Below are 17,607 nucleotides of genomic sequence, written 5' to 3'. Positions count from 1 at the left end.
TGCGTGGCGGGTGCCCGGGGGCGTGCCGCCCCCTTTGCAGCGGAAACCTGTGCCTCCGTCTCTCCGTCTAGACGTTGAGTACCCGACGCCCCAAACCCCTGTCGCTGAGTATCCTCGAGCTAGGGCGGCGGAAGTCTCCGGCTCCGAAGCCAGGTGTGGGTCCAGTGGGCAATGTTCCTGCCGCCCGCGGTTACCGCCCCTTCGCCCCCGCGTCGGAGTTGTGGGCACTGTTCTTCCGGCTAGATTTTCCCGAGAATCGGAGGGGAGAAGCTCCCTGTAGAGCCACCCGCGCTCATAGACTGAGTTCCCGAATGGGTTAGGTGACCTTGGCCGAGTCGCTTCCCCCCTGGGCCTCACTTTCGGTCATCTGCGAAGTGCGGCTGGGGAGCGCGCTGCGTGCTGTCTGAGCACGGGAACTCCGAGCCCGAGGTCTCCACGCTCAGGTCGTCGGATCCCGCCTCCCCCCCACCCTTGCTGTCACACTCGCCTTTCTGCCCCCCTCCCAGCCGACAGCAGGTTTGTCCTAGCATCCCACTCACTGGGCTAATATTAATAACGAAAAGGCGAGGAAATGGAAGGGGAGAGGATAGGGTGGGGGTGGGGCTGGAAATGGGGGCTTACACGGAAAAGTTAACCAGAAAGTTCGCCAGCAGCTTGCTGCCTGCTGGTTCCCAGCGCGAATCCCAGAGGAGTCGGCCCTTCGGAGGAGCTGTGGGAAGCGCAGCTGATTTCCCACCCGGGTAATTGATAGCTTAATTATCTCGGAGAGCGTTTACAAAAATGCGGTTCCCCGGTTGCTCTCCCGCGCTCGCTGATCGCTCGCTCTCCCCTACGCTCTTGGGGGCGCAGGGCGCGATTGGTTGTCGGAGTCTGGTCAACAACAGCTCCTGGATGGCCTCGGGGCTCGCCTGGAGACTCCCAAACTCTCCTTACCGGATCCTTGCTTCCTTGGATCCAGCTTAGCTCAAGCATCGCTGGGGTGATGGGCCTTCTAGGTCAGCACCTTACGGATATCGATTGGACCTCCGAGGTTTAACTCTTTGCTTGCCTGAGAAGCCCCAAAGAGTAATCAATGGACTAGACTCCTCTCTCCTGGGAGCCATAATATTTTAAACGTATTTTTTGTGACACCCCCCGCCCCCTACCCGCCGCCCTCTGTCTTTCATGCTGGCTGCCTCTGGAGATTTGAGCGAGTGCCAGACACTCTCGTGGTCCTAGCTGGAGCCTGGGGTTTTTGGCCCTTGGGCCCTCCCCAGCTGGCTGTAACCCGAGAGCGCTGAGCTTTCTGAGGCAAGGCGGTGGAGCGCCTTGCAGGTTCCCAGGGGACTTTCTTGGCAGCGCGTCTGGCGTGTGACACACACACACACACATATGCACACGAATACACTCAGGCACACACACGTGCACCTGTGGGGCTTCCCATTCCCAAGGAAGGGTGTGAGGGTGGAGACGCCGTTCCATAGGGGAAAGAGCTGACCTTGGGCTCAGGGATGTCTCCCAGGGTTCCTCCCAAGGGGACAGAGAGGGTGGCCATTCCATACCACTTCCAATCCCAGCCTTCTTTCATCACCCCTGCAATCTCTCTACAACGGGGTGCACGGGAGGCGAGGGATGCAAACGTCCCTAAACAATTGGTCAAATGAGGGGGAAAGCAGACATCTTTGGATATGGTGTTACTTGGTAGTGAGGGCCCCAGAGCGTTCCAATTCCCCAAGAATGTGGAGGGACCCAGTCCAGTCCATTAATAGGAGTTGCCCCCAAATTCCTGGAGCTGACAATCTCTGCCTTTTTAAAAGTTGTATTTCAAGAGGGAATGAGTGACTGGGACAATTGGACAAGCTGAGCGAGGAGCTGAATGAGGAGCTGGAAGTCTGGATTCCCCAAGATTCCCTCAGGACCTGTGAGTTAGCTCCAGAATCTCCCGGCTCCCTCCATTCGGAGCCACTGCCTTCTCTGGTGCTTGTGGCTGAGCCTGGGGGCTGGGGGCTGACTGCCAGGGTGGAGCAGCAGGGCGCTGTCCTCCTTGTGGCCTCTGAGCCCTTTTGGATGCATGTGGGGGGTTGGGTTCCCATCATCTCCTCCCCTCAGTGCCCTGGGCTGGCAGCTCACAGTACCCCCTCTCCCTGGGATTTGGCTAGCGAGGTAGTTACCAGATGGCCAAGCATAGCAGGAGCTGTGTAGGGAGACGTGGGCTTTTTATTTGTGCTGGTCTTCCACTGTTTGCATGTAAACACGGAGCGCGCAGTGCGCTCCAGGAGGACCGGGCTGGCTGGAAATGAGGGCTGCTGCTTGTTGGGGGTGCTAGGAGTCATTTATGGCCGTGTCTTCCCCAGGGTCCCGAGGCAGTCCCATCCCATCCCCAGACATTTTGAACATTCTTTGCTTAAAAGCTGAGTATTTGTGTCTGCTGGTTTAGGTGAGTCTTTCACTAGTAACTCAGGAGTTCAAGGTCTTTGGAGATGGCACATGCTGCTTCTGGGCATGCTGTCAGTAAATGCCAAATCCTGCCAATTGTGGGGTATGGGGAGCCACCACTAGGGGGTGATGGTGACTGCCAAAGCCCTCTGGCTGTGCTTCTTTGGGTTGTGGGCTTGGGTTGGTGGGAGTAAACTGTTCTTGGTCTTAAAAGATGTGGGTGATTGAACAGAGAGAAGGTAGAATTCCCATTGTACTCAAGTCCAACTGGGGAAACTCGACGTCATTTTTCTTACACTGCCTACCATCGTCTTTAACCAAAGTCACCTATATGCTTGGCCCTCCCTCCCTCCATGGTGCCACTGCCTTTTCGGTTATTGGCCATGTTGCTGATCATGCCTCTATGTAAATGGCTTTTGTGAAGGTCTCCTCCTTTCCATGTTTCCCTTTTTCCCATCGTGCTCCAGCCTGCTTTATGGAGATGAAAGTTTCCGTCAGAGGTGAAAGATCCCCCAAGTTTCTGTGTTGGGCTCTTCTTAAGAATCTGGTTGTAAGTCAGTGGTGTGGACAAAGGTGAATTGCATGGAAAGTGATCAAGGAATAGCAATGTGGGGCCAAGAGCTTTACTCTTGCCTGTCATTGTTAATTCACATAAAATATATGGACTGGGCACTGTTGTTATTGCCATCTGATAGGTTGGGAAGCATTCATAGAGAGGTCGAGTACCTGATTTAAGGTCAGACTGTGGCTAAATGGCACTTGGTACTGGAATCTCAGTCTCCCATACGCCTACGTTCTTGGTAATTGCTAAATGGGCATCCTGAGCCAAATATGCGTTGAGGTGCTGGTTATACATGTCTGAAGGGCATGGTGTTCTGGAGAGATATATAGCAATCAACAACATGATAAGAACATTTCTTGAAAGGAACTTCAGCTACATGAGTAAGCCGAAGAAATCTGGGAGTTTGAACATTAGATATGAGTTAAATTACCTCCAGTGACCCCGCTAGCTTCAAGTTCCGTGATTCCTAGGATGTCCAAGGACGTTGAATTTGATGGTACCAAAGAGTGAGGGAGGTGACACCGCATTCAGTGACACCAGGGTGGGAAGACATCTCTGGGAGGAGGCTGTGGACACTGCCTGGACAGGAGACACCCTGCTCGAGGCCTTGGAGAATATGCCGGAGAAGTCAAATGCTCTAACAGAGCTTGTAACCTTACCGTTTGTTAGGATCTGGAATCCCGGCTCTGGCCCACAGTGACCTTGAACAAGTAATTTACCCCCCAGAGTTTCAGTTCTTTGTGCTGTAAGATGAGTGGGTAGATGCACCCTAAAATAATCCTTAGGTGTAAAGATTCTATGAACTTGAAGTGCTCTGACCTACTCTTGTCACTCTGACTAGCTCCCCTTGCTTTTCACTGACTTTTTTGCTCCGCCGGTAACACGGGGGTGTCGGGAAGGACTAGATTGAATAGGAAGAACTTGAACAGGAGCGACTGCCAGTGCAGGGCTTCTGAGGTGAGCCCGAATCGCTCAGTCCTCATCTGCCCCCAGGCAGCCCCGGAGTTTGCTCGTGGATTTAGCTTTCCTGTCTGCAGGAAGGGAAACAACATCCTTCTTCCTGGGCTTGGTAGTGGCCAGGCTGGTCTCCTCACCTTGATTTAGCAAAAAGGAAGGGAAGAGATGAAATTGAATAAGCCTTCGTTGTCAAAATTTCTGACTAAGTTGCCTTGTCATATAAATGACCCAGGTTAGGCCTGTGCCCTGCATTTGTGGGAGGGCATGTGAAGGAGGAAAACGCATCCAGTAATACAGGGTCCCGCAGAAGTACGGCCTGCGTGAGTGTGGTTGGTAGGGGAACGATATGGGTGTAATAATTTATAGTTTTAATTCGAACATTTCACCTACAATGCCATATGGTGTGCTTGAGTGTGATATTGTTATATTACAGAATGACATGCTTATGATTTTGTAATAAAAAAGGGGTGTTGTTTGTGCTTGGCCCTGTGTGTTTTTATGTGCACCTACATGAAGAGATAGAGAGGGCAGTGTCCTGAAGGTCTGTCCCAAAACAGCGCTGTTTGCAGGAAGCTGATTGGCCTGCATGGAAGAGAGAGGCGGTCTGGAATGACAACTTGGTCAGGGCTACAAAGATTCCTTCAAATGCAGACAAGAACGAGTACCCATAGATGAAAGCCTCTGGAAGGAGTGTGGGACCAGGAGCCAGGTCTGAAGGGTCGTTAGAAGCAGAGAGTTTAGCCAAAGAAGGGTAGTTTGCGAAAGGCTGGATCAGCTGGGTTCAGATGTCAGCGGGGGATGAGGAATGTGCTTTTTTTTTTCCTGTCTGGTTTAAAGGAATATTCAAAAGGCGCAGATACTGAGGGGAGAGAGTTCAAGGTCCCAGGGAGCTGTCCAACAGCACTGAGTTCTGGCCCTTAGTGACAGCAGGGCCACGTGGGAGGAAGCCTTCCGGCAGAGACTGGGTGGCTTTGGACGGGCATTTGGAGAAAGGACCAAGCCCAGGTCGTACGCAAGCTGTCTGCCCTCTTTGGTTTCTGGTTGGATTGAGCAGGTTGATGCCAGTTCTTAAGAGGGAGGAAGAACGGATACAAAGAATAGAGAAAGCTGGATTTTCTGAAGAGATTTCTGACCACAGAACAGTATTTTTACTATATGTATGTGTGAGGGAGAGATTCTGGGCCGGATAATACAGAGAATTTGGTGTTTTCAAACAAAGCTAGATTTTTAAAAAACGTATGTTATTTGGGCACCGGGTCTCTTATTACTGAATACAGTATTTGGGTAGCACTGTTCGGATGTTCCAGGCTTCTGGGACATAAATATGGGCCCTAGGAGTGGGCAGAGGGGTGTCCAGTGGTCTTCAATCTGAGTCTTTTTCCTTTTCCCAATGTCTTCCCTCACTCCCTCCCCACCCCTTTTCTAGCTCAAATCTGATGAAACCTATTTAAGACTCAAGGCAGGGAGAGATGCACTGCCCACCCTCAGAAAGCACTCTGTTACTGAGAGGGTAATGCGGTAGGGAGAGACGAGGATTTGTTTTAGGTGCATGAGACAGGCTCAGGTTTGGTCAAGGCCAGCCAGATTGCTGGTTCCAGGGGTCATTTTCACCAGCTGAGATGGCACAGCTCTGCAAACCTTCAGGTGACCCGGAGCTAGGTGGTTGTCCTGATCCGAGCCCTCAGGCCATACGATCATTCTGTAAGTTTCACCTACAGCAGGGTGAGCTGCAGGTGTGACCAGACCTCTGGCAGGCAAAGCGTCCTGCTTGTCACCCCCTTGCTTTACTGTACACTAGTCCTCGGCTGACATAGGACAGTGTGACCACGTATGCTGAAGGGAGAAAAGGCCGTACAGTGACAGCGACTTCCTTGGGCAAAGTCATGAAAACTGTCACCGCAACCATCGATACTGAGGGACTTGAAGTATCACAGACTCTCAGAGCTCATTAAATCCACTCCCCATTTTATGTGGTAACACTGGGGCCCAGACAAGGCGAAGAAGCTACTTACGGGCCAGCAGTTCAAACTCCAACCCACTGGCCTTCAGTCCTATCCCATGCTTCTTTCCATCACAACACTGGACTTCTAACCCATGGCTCTGGGTGTAAACACATCTCCATGTCTGCAGCTCGGCTGCACATTGTAAAATGTACCACCTTCTTTTCATCCCCCTGCAAAAACCAAAAAATGCAAAACCTCCCAAATCTATGGAGAAAAATATCTGTAGGGAAGTTGAATTTGTTCTCCTGCCCAAGTAGCCAGCTGGTTGGCTCCAATCCCTCCTCAGAACCTAAGCTGGTTGGTTTCATTTGAGGGGAGGAGGAAGTCTCATTGCCTTTTACCAACTGCCTTTGGGGTGAGCAGAAGGAGCCTGCTCTTTTCCAGGAAAGGAGAGAAAGATTAGAATATAACCTTGAAGGGAGCAGTGTTACGGGGATGCTTACTTCCTTTACAGAGCTGATACTTTCCCGAGTTCTCACACTGACCAGCTAGTGGCAACAGAAGATTAACTATAGCAAGCGAGCTGGTTTTTCCTTCCTTCCAGCAGAGCGTGCAGCCCTGCTGCCCTGCAGCCCCAGAGGGAGGCAGGCAGCAGTGCTGCTTGTCAGGACTTGCTCTGCTTCCCGTGACTAGCGCGCCCCTTTCACTGGCTCTGCGCTGTCCTTTGTAGTTCTTTTGGACAGCGACCTCCACCAGCATTTCCCTTTGGATGATGGGAGGGAAGTATTAGTGACTACATAATTCAGGACCGAAATATCTGTAGTTTTCTTACCGGCACATGCACGCAGCTCAGTCTGTGAGTCAGAAATTGACAGAGATGCTGTGTGTTATAATCTGCTAAGGTTTGAACCACAACGAGGAAGCCTTACCCCATTCCATTGTCACAGCCCCTGGCAGGTCAGACCTCAACACCTCTCTCTCTCTATGAAGATTTCACAGTCAGCTCACTGGTCTGTGCCTCTACCCTGATCCTCTCTAAGCCATCGTCTGGACTTGCAGACAGAGTGACTTCTTTGAAAGTCCAAATATCACCCTGTCTATCCTCTCTGTGCTTCCTACTAAGAACTAGTAGGAAGTACAAGTTCCTTGTGGTGGTAAAAGGTCCATGGTCAGACTCTGCTCAGACTGCCCCACCCTGAGAATCCTTCTCTCTTGTTCTATGACTCTGCCCCACCCACCCTAGGAAAATTCCTTCTTAACCTTTTAAGACCAAACTCAAATGGCAATATATCTTTGAAGTCTTTCCTGACCTCTTCACACTGACGTTGAATATCGTGGGCCTTGGCACCCACTACCAGTGTAAAGATGATGATAGCCATGGTCCCTGAGCACCTACAATGTGCAAGGCTCTGTTCCGGGTGCTTAGGACCCATCAGAGAACAAAGCACATGTATTCCTGCTGTCCGAGAGCTCATATCCAGGAGTGTGCATGCGTGTGTGCACACTTGTCTGTGTGCACGTGTGTGTTATGTGGTGGGGAGAGGGCAGTAGCAAAAATCATAATATAAATGTGAAAATTATGTAACATGTGAGGTGATAAATTCTATGAAAAGGGGCAAACAATAAAACAGGGGAGATTTTTGCTGCCAGAGATTGGTTGTGATATTAAGCAAGGCGGAGTGAGAAGAGCTTATTGGGGATATAGGATTGGATCAGGACCGGAAGGTGATGAAGCAGTTAGCCAACAAGGGGTCTAGGAGAAGAGCACTCCAGAGAGAGACCAGCTTTGGTACAGCCCTGACTCTGGAGCACGGCTAGAGTGCTCAGGGGCCAGCGAGCAGGCCTGTGCTGCCCCATGGGGTGAGCAAGGGGTGGGCAGGGCAGGAGAGGAGAGGCCTGGCGGAGTCCTGTAGGACCATACGGCTTGCTGTCAGGATTTGGGCTTTTACTCTGAGTGAAATGGAGAGCTATGCAGGATTTTAAGCGAAAAGTGTGTCGATATCTGACTTATGTTTCAAAAGAATTACTCAGGCTGCTCTGTAGCAGGGCAAAGATGGAAGCAGGAAGGCCTGTACTGTCCAGGTGAGATGACATTGGCTTGGAGTAGAATGAGACCAGAGCTTACGTGGTTTTTTGTCTGCTTTGCCTATGGATTCAGAGACAGAGAACATACCTCATTCAGCTCTGGGGCTGCGATGACTCACATGTGCTTGGCATCTTTGATGACTAGAACCCTGGGCATTGCCAAGCATTATCCCAGAATCCATACTGAGTAAAATCAGAGCGGTGTGGAAATCCCATTCACCATCATTAAGGCTAAGCTGGAATGCCTTCTCTTCCGTTAAAGACTTCCCTCTTCTGGGATCCTGTAGCCATGTTCTCTACTTTTTCTTACCTCCATACTATTCTGGGATGCCTATCAGATAAGGAATGGGAGCAGTTTGATTAGAGGAAAGACCTTATCTTGAGAATCGTGGAGCCAGATAAGGGGTTGGAACCTTTCTATTGTGGCAAACAGAAGTTGAATGTATTGCAGGAGATGACCCACACCGTGGTTCTGGGATCATCACATGTCATAAATGGTGAGTAAGAACATGATCTGAATGAAACCCTTCTATACAAAGATGGGGAAATCGAGGTCACCAGTACAAGGCCGTGGGGGAGCAGGACACCAGTTACCAATCTACTAGACTCCTGTTCCCATAAGTTTTCCTCCCATCTTAGGGAAGGGCAGCCAGGCCACTGGGCAGGAGGGGAGTCGATATTCCCAGATTTTACCATTTTGGCATGGGGTAGGCTGTGAAAGCCGCAACTACTCACTGAATATTTACTGTTCCCCAGATGCTGTGCTGGTGCATCTGTTATCTTATTTTATCCTTTCCACAATGTCAAAGGACAGATTAGATTTGTCCCGCGTCACAGGGGAGCACTGAGGCTCGGAGGAATTAGGGAACGTGCCCACGATCGCGGAGCTGTTACACAGCGGAGTGAGTCCCAACTCGGTTCTGCCTGGTTCCCATTCCTGTACTCTCCCTGCCTCCCGTACCGCACAGAGCCAGGAGTGTTCTTGAGTTTTCATCTCTTTGACAACCCGCTTTCCTTTTTCGCTCCTTTTCTTCCCATTACCAAGAAGTTAGAGATGTTTATTATATAGGAACTTCCCGCGCAGCAGCCTCCAGACCTGAGGGACTCGACACCTTGTTTCCTGCTGCCGGCAGCTGACTCAGCATCTCCTCCCTCATCTGCCAAGACAGTGAGTGCAGCAGGCGCCTCGTCTCAGGTTTTCTAGATGCTGCTCATTATCCCTGTGGCTTCTGGACTCTCTTCCTCCTTTTCTTCCTCACCTGCCCCCCCACCTCTCCTCGCTTCCTTCTCCCCTCTCCACTTCCCTCTCTCCCCAACGCTTAGGGAGTTCCCACTCTAGGCTGGGCATAGTGTCATNCCCCCCCCCCCCCCCCCCCCCCCCCCCGCAACTTGTCAAGCCATCGGTTGTCCGAGATACAGCCCTTGCTTGCTCTTTCCTGTCACTCCTCTGCTCTAGCCCAAGGTTTAGTTTGGTACGGCCAGTGCTTCTCAGCAGCATCGCACAGTGTGTATGTTCCCACCTTGAAAATGGGATTGATGTGACATTACCTATGCATAGGGGATATATGTATAATAATATGTAATATTTACATACATCATGCTGTAAAAATACAAGTAAAGAGTGTGCACTTCTATAGTATCAGAACTGGGTAAAATAATGCCTTTGAGATCCAGCCTAACCCCTTCATGTACATAGTTAAGAGAAATACTCTTTGGATGTCGCACAGGTAATTCACAGCAGCTGTCTGTAGCCAGTGTGCTAGGGCGGAGCATGCGCCGGCTGTGGTAACCAGACGTCCTGGGTTCAAGTCCTGGAGCACGACTTGCAAACTGTAGACTTCTGTGCGCCACCACTCAGAGCCTCTGCCCATCAGGAAAGTGAAAACAACGTAGTAATCACTACTCTGCACGTCTGTGATCATTATTTTTGGAACGCCCACAGTAAACTACATTTAGGCAGGGCCCAGCACAGTACTCAATTTTAGTTACAATTTTTTTAGTTACACCATCTATGATCCTTCTAGAGATCGTTGTGTACACATCCAGAGTCTGGTCCACAGTTTGTGCTCTTAGCACCTGGAATTTCACCCCTGCCTTTTTTTTTTTTGAAAGGAAGTGGAGGTATGAATAAATAATATATGCACATTTCCTTCCCGTCCCCCATTTCCCCCCTGCAGCCTGCTTTGCTTAGGGCCCTGCTGCCCTCTCTCTTCCCCCCAGCAAGGCAAAACAGGACGAAATTGACCTTGATCTCTGCTGTTCTCCAGGAGCTGGGGAAGCAGGGGACTCCGGGGTTGTCTGAGGACAGTGTGGACAGAGAAGCTCTTAGAGGCTGAGTCTCAGGCAGGTGGGTGTCGAGGGAGGCAGGCGGGACAGGATTCTCTCCCTTCTGGTGGCGGCAGGCTGACAAAGCCGTGCTCTGAGGCGCCCAGGGAAGTCACGAGTGGCTTTGCAAGCAGCCGAAAAGGGAAGGAACATTTCCATTAGCAGAATCAGCAGTAAAGAGATTTCCAGTCACCGTAATAGCTGTATTTGGGGGAATCATTTCAGCAGAGGCTGTGGGCGGAGGAGGGGAGGGGGCGGGGCGGCAGGGAAAGGCGCGGGGAGACGTCTGGTCGCCTTGCAGGCAGCCTGGAGACAGCCGTGCAAATGGGAGCCAAGTGCCAGGCGCAGCGCGACTGTTCTGGAGACCGGAGGGTCTTTGGACAAACATTTCGGCTCTGCCCCTTCCCTGGAGATAGATCCCCATTCTCAGGAGTCCCGGTGGGAGGCCACACACTCATCCTAGGCTGCTTTTCCTCTGATCCCCTGGGTGTCTGTTTTCAAGACTTCAGCGCCAGCAGCAACTTCCTAGGCTCCTGGGAAAACTCCCCAGTGATTTAGCCTCATTTCTCCTGGCGTTAGCTACTCCTCAGAATCACCTTAGGACCCACCCAGGTTCTCACTCTCAAACCTGCTGAGTCACCAGGGAGGGGCCTAAAACTTGTATTTTAGCCAGTGTCCCAACTTCTTGGAGGGCCCTGGGTGAAGTGGTCCCTGTGTACCTTTTCAGCCCGGCCTCCTGACATCCCCATCCCCACTAGATGCTGTAGTCTCACGGGCGGCTTGCAAGTGTCTGAGGGCACCAGGCGTGATTCNCCCCCCCCCCCCCCCCCCCCCCCCCGTCTGACATCTGAACAGAAATGCCCTTCTCTCTGTTTGGAACGCTTTCCTCCTCCCGGATCCACCTGGCCAACTCCTGGCCTTAGACCTTACTGTTACCTCCTCTGAGGAACCTTTTCTTTTTCTGCCTAGGCTTAGATAAAGGGGATGTTTTTGGCTTTTTTTTTTTTTTCCTGAGTGCTCTTATCTCCCTGGTAGGGTTGCCATACTTTTTAAATTTTTTTAAAAATATATTTCATTGATTACACTGTTACAGTTGTCCCAGCTGTTCCCCCTTTGCTCCCTTCCGCCTGGTACCATCATTCCCTCCAGCAATTCCCCCCTTAACTTATGTCCGTGGTTGTGCATATAAGTTCTTTGGCTTCTCCATTTCCTATACCACTCTTAATATCACCTTGTCTATTTTGTACCTACTAGTTATGCTTCTTAATCTCCACACGTTTCCCCCCATTCTTCCCCTTCCCCCTCCCAGCAGACAACCCTCTACCTGATCTCCATGTCTATGATTCTATTCCTGTTCTGGGTGTTTGCTTAGTATGTTTTTTTTTTTAGATTCAGTTGTTGAAAATTGTGAATTTGTTGCCATTTTAATGTTTATAGTTTTGATCGTTTTCTTAAATAAGTTCTTTCGACATTTCATGTAATAATGTCTTGGTGATGATGAACTCCTTTAGCTTTATCTTATCTGGGAATCACTTTATCTGCCCTTCCATTCCAAATGATAGCTTTGCTGGATAGAGCAATCTAGGTCATAGGTGCTTGCTTTTCATCACTTTGAATACTACTTGCCAGTCCCTTCTTGCCTGCAAAGTTTCTTTTGAGAAATCAGCTGACAATCTTACGGAAACTCCTTTGTAGGTAACTCTCTGTTTTTCTCTTGCTGCTTTTAAGATTCTCTGTATCTTTAAATGTTGGCATTTTAATTATGATGTGTCTTGGTGTGTGCTTCTTGGGTCCAACTTGTTTGGGACTCTCTGTTTTTCCTGGACTTGTATGTCTAGTTCCTTCACCAAATTAGGGAAGTTCTCCTTCATTATTTTTTCAAATAAGTTTTCAATTTCTTGCTCTTCCTCTTCTCCTTTTGGCAAACATGTGATTCGGATGTTGGTACGTTTGGAGATGTCCTATAGGCACCTTATACTATCCTCTGTTTTTAAATTTCTTTTTTCTTCTTACTATTCTGGTTGAATGTTTATTTCTTCTTTATGTTCCAGATCGTTGATTTGAATCCTGGCTTCATCCCTTCCATTGTGGGTTCCTTGTAGATTTTTCTGTATTTCACTTAGTGTAACCTTCATATATGCCTGGGTCTTTTTTATTTTGTTGCTATACCCAGTTAGTTCTTTGAGTATCCTAATCACCAGTGTTTTTGAACTTTGCATCTGGTAGATTGGTTGTCTCTGTTTCATTTAGTTCTTTCTCTGAGGTTTTGTTCTGGTCTTTAATTTGGGCCATATTTTTTTTGTCTCCTCAATTTGGCAGTCTCCCTGTGTTTCTTTCTGTGTATTAGGTAGAGCTGCTTTGACTCCCTGTCTTAGTAGTCTGGCCTGTTGTAGAAAAAGCACCTGTAAATTGTGTGGGGCAGAGTGTTAGGTAATTGCCAGGGTAGGGCAACCCACTTCACTGCTTTGTGGCTCTGTGTCGGGGCGGGGGGGCTTGGAGAGGGGACAGTGCCACTGCCTGGCTTCTGGAGATTTGCTCAGTGCTTGTTTTGTGTGACTGGCACCCTTCCAGCTGTTTCCCTGGTGCTAAATCCCAGAGGGGGTGGGTCCGTGTCCTTTTGAAGTCCATGTGGGCTCTTTATCAGAGTCTTCTGAAAATCTAGCAGCTTCTTCCTCTGCCCCCTGCCCTCTTCCCTCCCCGACCCCGTTTTCTACAGGCAGAAGTTATGGGAGTTTATCTTCTTGGCACTGGAGCCCTGGGCTGTGTGGTCTGGCTGGGATTGCTCGCTCCCAGGGTATACCTCCTGGTTTTTCCCTACCACATGTGAATGTGGGACTGCTCATTTGGCCGCTCATGTTGCCCCTGCCTCCCCACTTCGACACTACATCTCCATGCCTCTCCTCCCATCTCCGTACCTCCACCCCTCTTACCCATCTGGATGAATGTGGCTTCTTTAACTCCTTGGTTGTCGGACTTCCATGCAGCTTGATTTTCTGGTGGTTCAGGGTGTTATTTGTTTTGCGATCTAGTTGCAGTTCTTTCTGTGGCTGTGTGAGGAGGCAAAACATGTTTACCTACTCCTCCATCTCAACCAGAAGTCAGCTGCCGTATTTTATTAATAAAAATAAATATAAATGATAAAATACAGGATGCCTAGCTAATGTCTCATGATATAAGGCAGTGATATGAAATTTAAATATCAGTGTCCATAAATAAAGCTTTATTAGAACACATGTCCACTCAGTCGTGTATGTAATTGCTATATTTGCTTTCACTCTACAGGAGCAAAGTTGAGCAGTAGCAACATTGACTATGTGGTTTGCAAAGCTTCAAACATTTGCTGACTGTCCCCTTGCAGAAGTTTACTGACTGTCCCCTTGCAGAAGAAGCTTGCCAACCGTGCTGTATAAAGGAAATCAGATCTCTTCACTTTCTTGTTTAAAAGCTTCCCTTGTTTGCCATTGCTCTTAAGAATAAAATCCTAATTCATTTTCAGGGTTTAGAAAATCTTTACAAATTTGCATTTTTCTCCGAGTCCATCTTCCATTTTCTTCCTTGCTCACAAAACTCAAATATCACCTTCTACAAGATGTCTTCCTTAACCATAGGAACCCCCTGGTACTTCTTTGCTCCATAGCTTTCTATTCCATATATTTTTAACAACCTTTATGTGATGGGGGATGTGGTTCATCTTTTTGCTCTCCAAATTATATGCTGCAGGACACAGTAGGTGCTGCGTGGATGTTTCCTGACCAAATGAATGACACATGGGCAGGAATAGGGGTGATGACTTGTGAACAAATCCTTAGAGGGTACCCACCTCACCCAGTAGTCCTGCTGTGTAGTAGGAGATTGTGCTGAGGATTCCAAGAGGAACTTTTCAGAGCATGTGGAGTAGTGACTGACACTCAGCAAATGCTACCTAGGTGTTTGTTAAATAAACAAAAATAAATAGGCCTGTGTCTTCATCCTTGGGACCTTCCTTATCCCCACTTTCTTTGAGATTGGAGAGCATTTAGGGCAATTCAAAGGAAGTCCTGTGAATAAAGACCTCATGGAACCCAGGGAGCAGGGTAATCTGGTGGCCAGGACTGGGGGCGAGGAGTCCTGGGGCTGAGTCCAGTTTTACTGGGTGTGGCCAAGTCCTTGCAGCTTTCCGGGCTTTCTCTTGTTTCTTATGTGATACGAATAAACCAAGCCATCTGAGAGGAGAAGTTCTCCTCAGCCCTCTGCTGCTCAGCAAGGGCCCAGGAGGGAGAAATCTGTTTCTCAGGGAGCTTCTGAGTTTGGAAGCCATAGCAGCAGGATAAGGACGACTCCTTCCTTCCTCTCCGCATCCTTCCTCCCTCTCTGCATCCTTCCTGGGGCCTCTGAGGGTCCAACCCTCAGCTCTGAACCCAGGTGCAACTCACATTTTCAGGCCCTGTCTCACACTAATTTGTTAGACAACCTCCTTCAATTACTTTCCCTCCACCCTCCCCCAGGGAGGGAGACTGGAGAAGCTGGCAACCCATAGTAACCAATTACCTGTCTGCCAATAGTAGGACTCCTGCAGTCCCTCCCTCCCGCGCTTCATTTCTCTCTTCACTTTATTCTCCCGGCCTCCCAAATCACCTCTCCAAACTGCAGAGGCCTCTGGGGAAATGTCCCCATTCACCAGGTTCCCTACTTCCAGTCAGGGACCAGAAGGCCACCCCTCCCTGCAGAGGGACAGCAGATGGGAAGGCTGGTGGCTGAGAAAAGACAGCTGCACACCTTGGAAAACCAAGCAGGTTTTTTGCTGGTTCGCTAGATATCAGGCTCTGCTGGATTAGGAAGCAAATGTCTTGGATTCTAGTCCTGTTACTGTCGTTCACTTGCTATGTGACCTCAATAAATGACAGTTCCTCCTTGGCCTAAGTGAGTATTGCCAGAGCCAGTGTTCCTTCAGGAAACGGAAGAAGATAAGATTGGGCTGCTTGGAGTAGTTCATGAGAGAGGAGAAACCTTCCAGGCTTGTCCTCTGTTAGAATCCCAGGTGCCCCGAGCTGCGCCCGTCTCATAGTGGGCACTCAATAAATATTTGTTGAATAAAGGAATGAACAGATGGAAAATGTGTGTGATCAGACATTGGTAAGTGCAACTTATCACAGTTTCAGATTCCCTTGGAATACGGTGCCCTCATTCATCAGTCATTATAATCAACCAGGATTTTTCTGGGAGATGAATTCTATTTTTGTTGTTTAGATTAAACCAGTTCACCTAAAACCCCTTGTTCTCCTTAAACTCCCCTTGCCTGGAGCTCAGCCCCTGTAGTCATTTTTCGTGGTTCTTCCATCCCCAAACCTGTGCTGTGTCATTGGGGGCACAGACGTGCAAGGAGGTCGAAGTCGGTTGGGATAATAACATTTGCACTTTTCAATGAAAAAACTTCTTTTCATGGGTATTTTTAGTATCTGCATATTACAGATGAAGACAGGGCCATTCAGAAAGATCAAGTCAATTGCCAAGGTCATATAGTAAATGGGATTAGCTGTATTTTTAAAAGGAATCCTTATATCATTATCTGAATGGAACCCTGGAATAACTTGCTATAAATAGTATATAGTCTGTGAAAATAATATAACTATTGAAGTTATGTGTGTGTATATATATTTTTTCATGTGCTGCCCAAATTTATCTCTAATACCACACCTTGGTAGACATTGATCTAGCCCAACCATTCACATGAAGATATTTGTTAAACATTTACATTTTGCCCACTTAATTGTTACATTTTCTTTTAATACATACATTAAACTTTTCCCTGCCTCAAAACTCCTGCCCATCTTTTAAGATCCAGTGAGAATACACCTTTGTAACTTGCAAGATAGGTTTCCTTGCTCCTCCAAGAACAGCTGTATCTCAAGCACTTCGTATGTTTGCTACATTTTGTGTTTTCATGGAAATGTTGTGATTGTTTAATTGTCTGGGTTTTTTTTTGCTTATTGGTAAGCTTCCTACATTAAATATCATAGCTTTTTAAATATATTTAATTCCAGCAGCTAGTGCACGCCTGCTTATTGAATTTTTAAACTTAATTTTAAATTTTCACAAGAAAGACTGAAAAATACAAGCTTGTCATAACACATTCACACCTTTTGGAAACATTATAATAGAAAAGGTGAAATTCTCTGGTCCACCTAGTCTATTCTGCAGAAGTGACCGTGACAAAGAGTTTGCTGGAGTCCTTAGTGGGACATGGAACATATATGTGTCTGACTAGTCACCTTTGGTGACGAAACCAAGAGGAAGTGACTTGTCCAAGGTCACTCTGTAGGTGTTCTGCAGGCAGCTCAGGGATATTAATGACATTGCCTTTGCATTAAGGTACTGGGTTTTCAAGCTCGGATCCATGATAGATCAGGGGAGTATGGGTTGCTCTGGGATTCAGCTTAAAGAGATGCTTCACTTTTATGTGGGTGGTACTGGATCCCCAGTTTCATTGGAACAAAGGGTTCCACAGCTTTAAAAAGCTGCTCCATAAGCCGGGGGCTGTGTCTGGGCTACAGAATCATCCTCCCTGCCCCGTGCGCACTGTTTTGGAAGGAAGATGGTTCCTGTTCTTGCCACAGTATTTTTGGGGGGTAGCACCCTTGTGGAAAGCTCACTGACCATGTTGTAGTTAATATTAAACCAGGTTTACAAAACCACTCCTCACACGGTCAGGCTGCAGAACCTACCTCCAGATTTTCTCCAGGCTTCAGGAAGGGTGTCCTCTTGTTTATTGACCCTTTACTGACCCTTCAACACACATACACACACAGATTTCTAGTAAATATATATATATGTATACATGCATACACAGTAAATATATACATACACGTGTATACACACACGATACAGGTATATGCATATGTTCACACATGCATATAACACATGTAGGCATAATACACATAACTATGTACACACATGTGTATACACACAAATACATGCAAGAGAGAGAATATGAAAATAATTTTCCTTTCTGGAGAATGAAGAAAAGAAAACCCAGCAAGGCAGGGGGAGGGGCCAGAAAAGGAAAAATTATTACAAGGAGTGGGGGCCAGGTGTCTCCCTCTTCCTGGCAAGGTATTTGATGTGATCGATCCAGCAGTTCTTCCTTAAACATTTCAAATTTCAGTGGGAGACAGACTGTTCAGGAGAGGGGTACCTGCATTTGGGTCGAACTGCTTGCCTTGGAAACCCTCCTTTAGGAAGCCATGTGCGCTGGTATTTGGCCAGTTAGTAGAAAAAGTCTATTAAAGCAGCACATCATAAAAAATAGTAATGCACCTTACACATTACACTTTAACTCAAAGT

At 48.2% G+C, this 17,607-nt stretch overlaps 1 protein-coding gene across 2 annotated transcripts in view; it reads left to right on the top strand.

Annotated features, from left to right (window-relative positions):
• Window positions 1-17,607, top strand: part of ASTN2 (astrotactin 2) — an 829,294-nt gene that overhangs the window by 739 nt on the left and 810,948 nt on the right. The window lies entirely within an intron of this gene.

Source organism: Sturnira hondurensis, unplaced genomic scaffold (assembly GCF_014824575.4).
Source record: "Sturnira hondurensis isolate 20B ecotype Veracruz unplaced genomic scaffold, ASM1482457v3 Scaffold0010448, whole genome shotgun sequence".
Classification (NCBI taxonomy): Eukaryota; Metazoa; Chordata; class Mammalia; order Chiroptera; family Phyllostomidae; genus Sturnira; species Sturnira hondurensis.
Note: the sequence above shows the minus strand (reverse complement) of the source record. Positions and strands in the feature narration are given on the sequence as shown.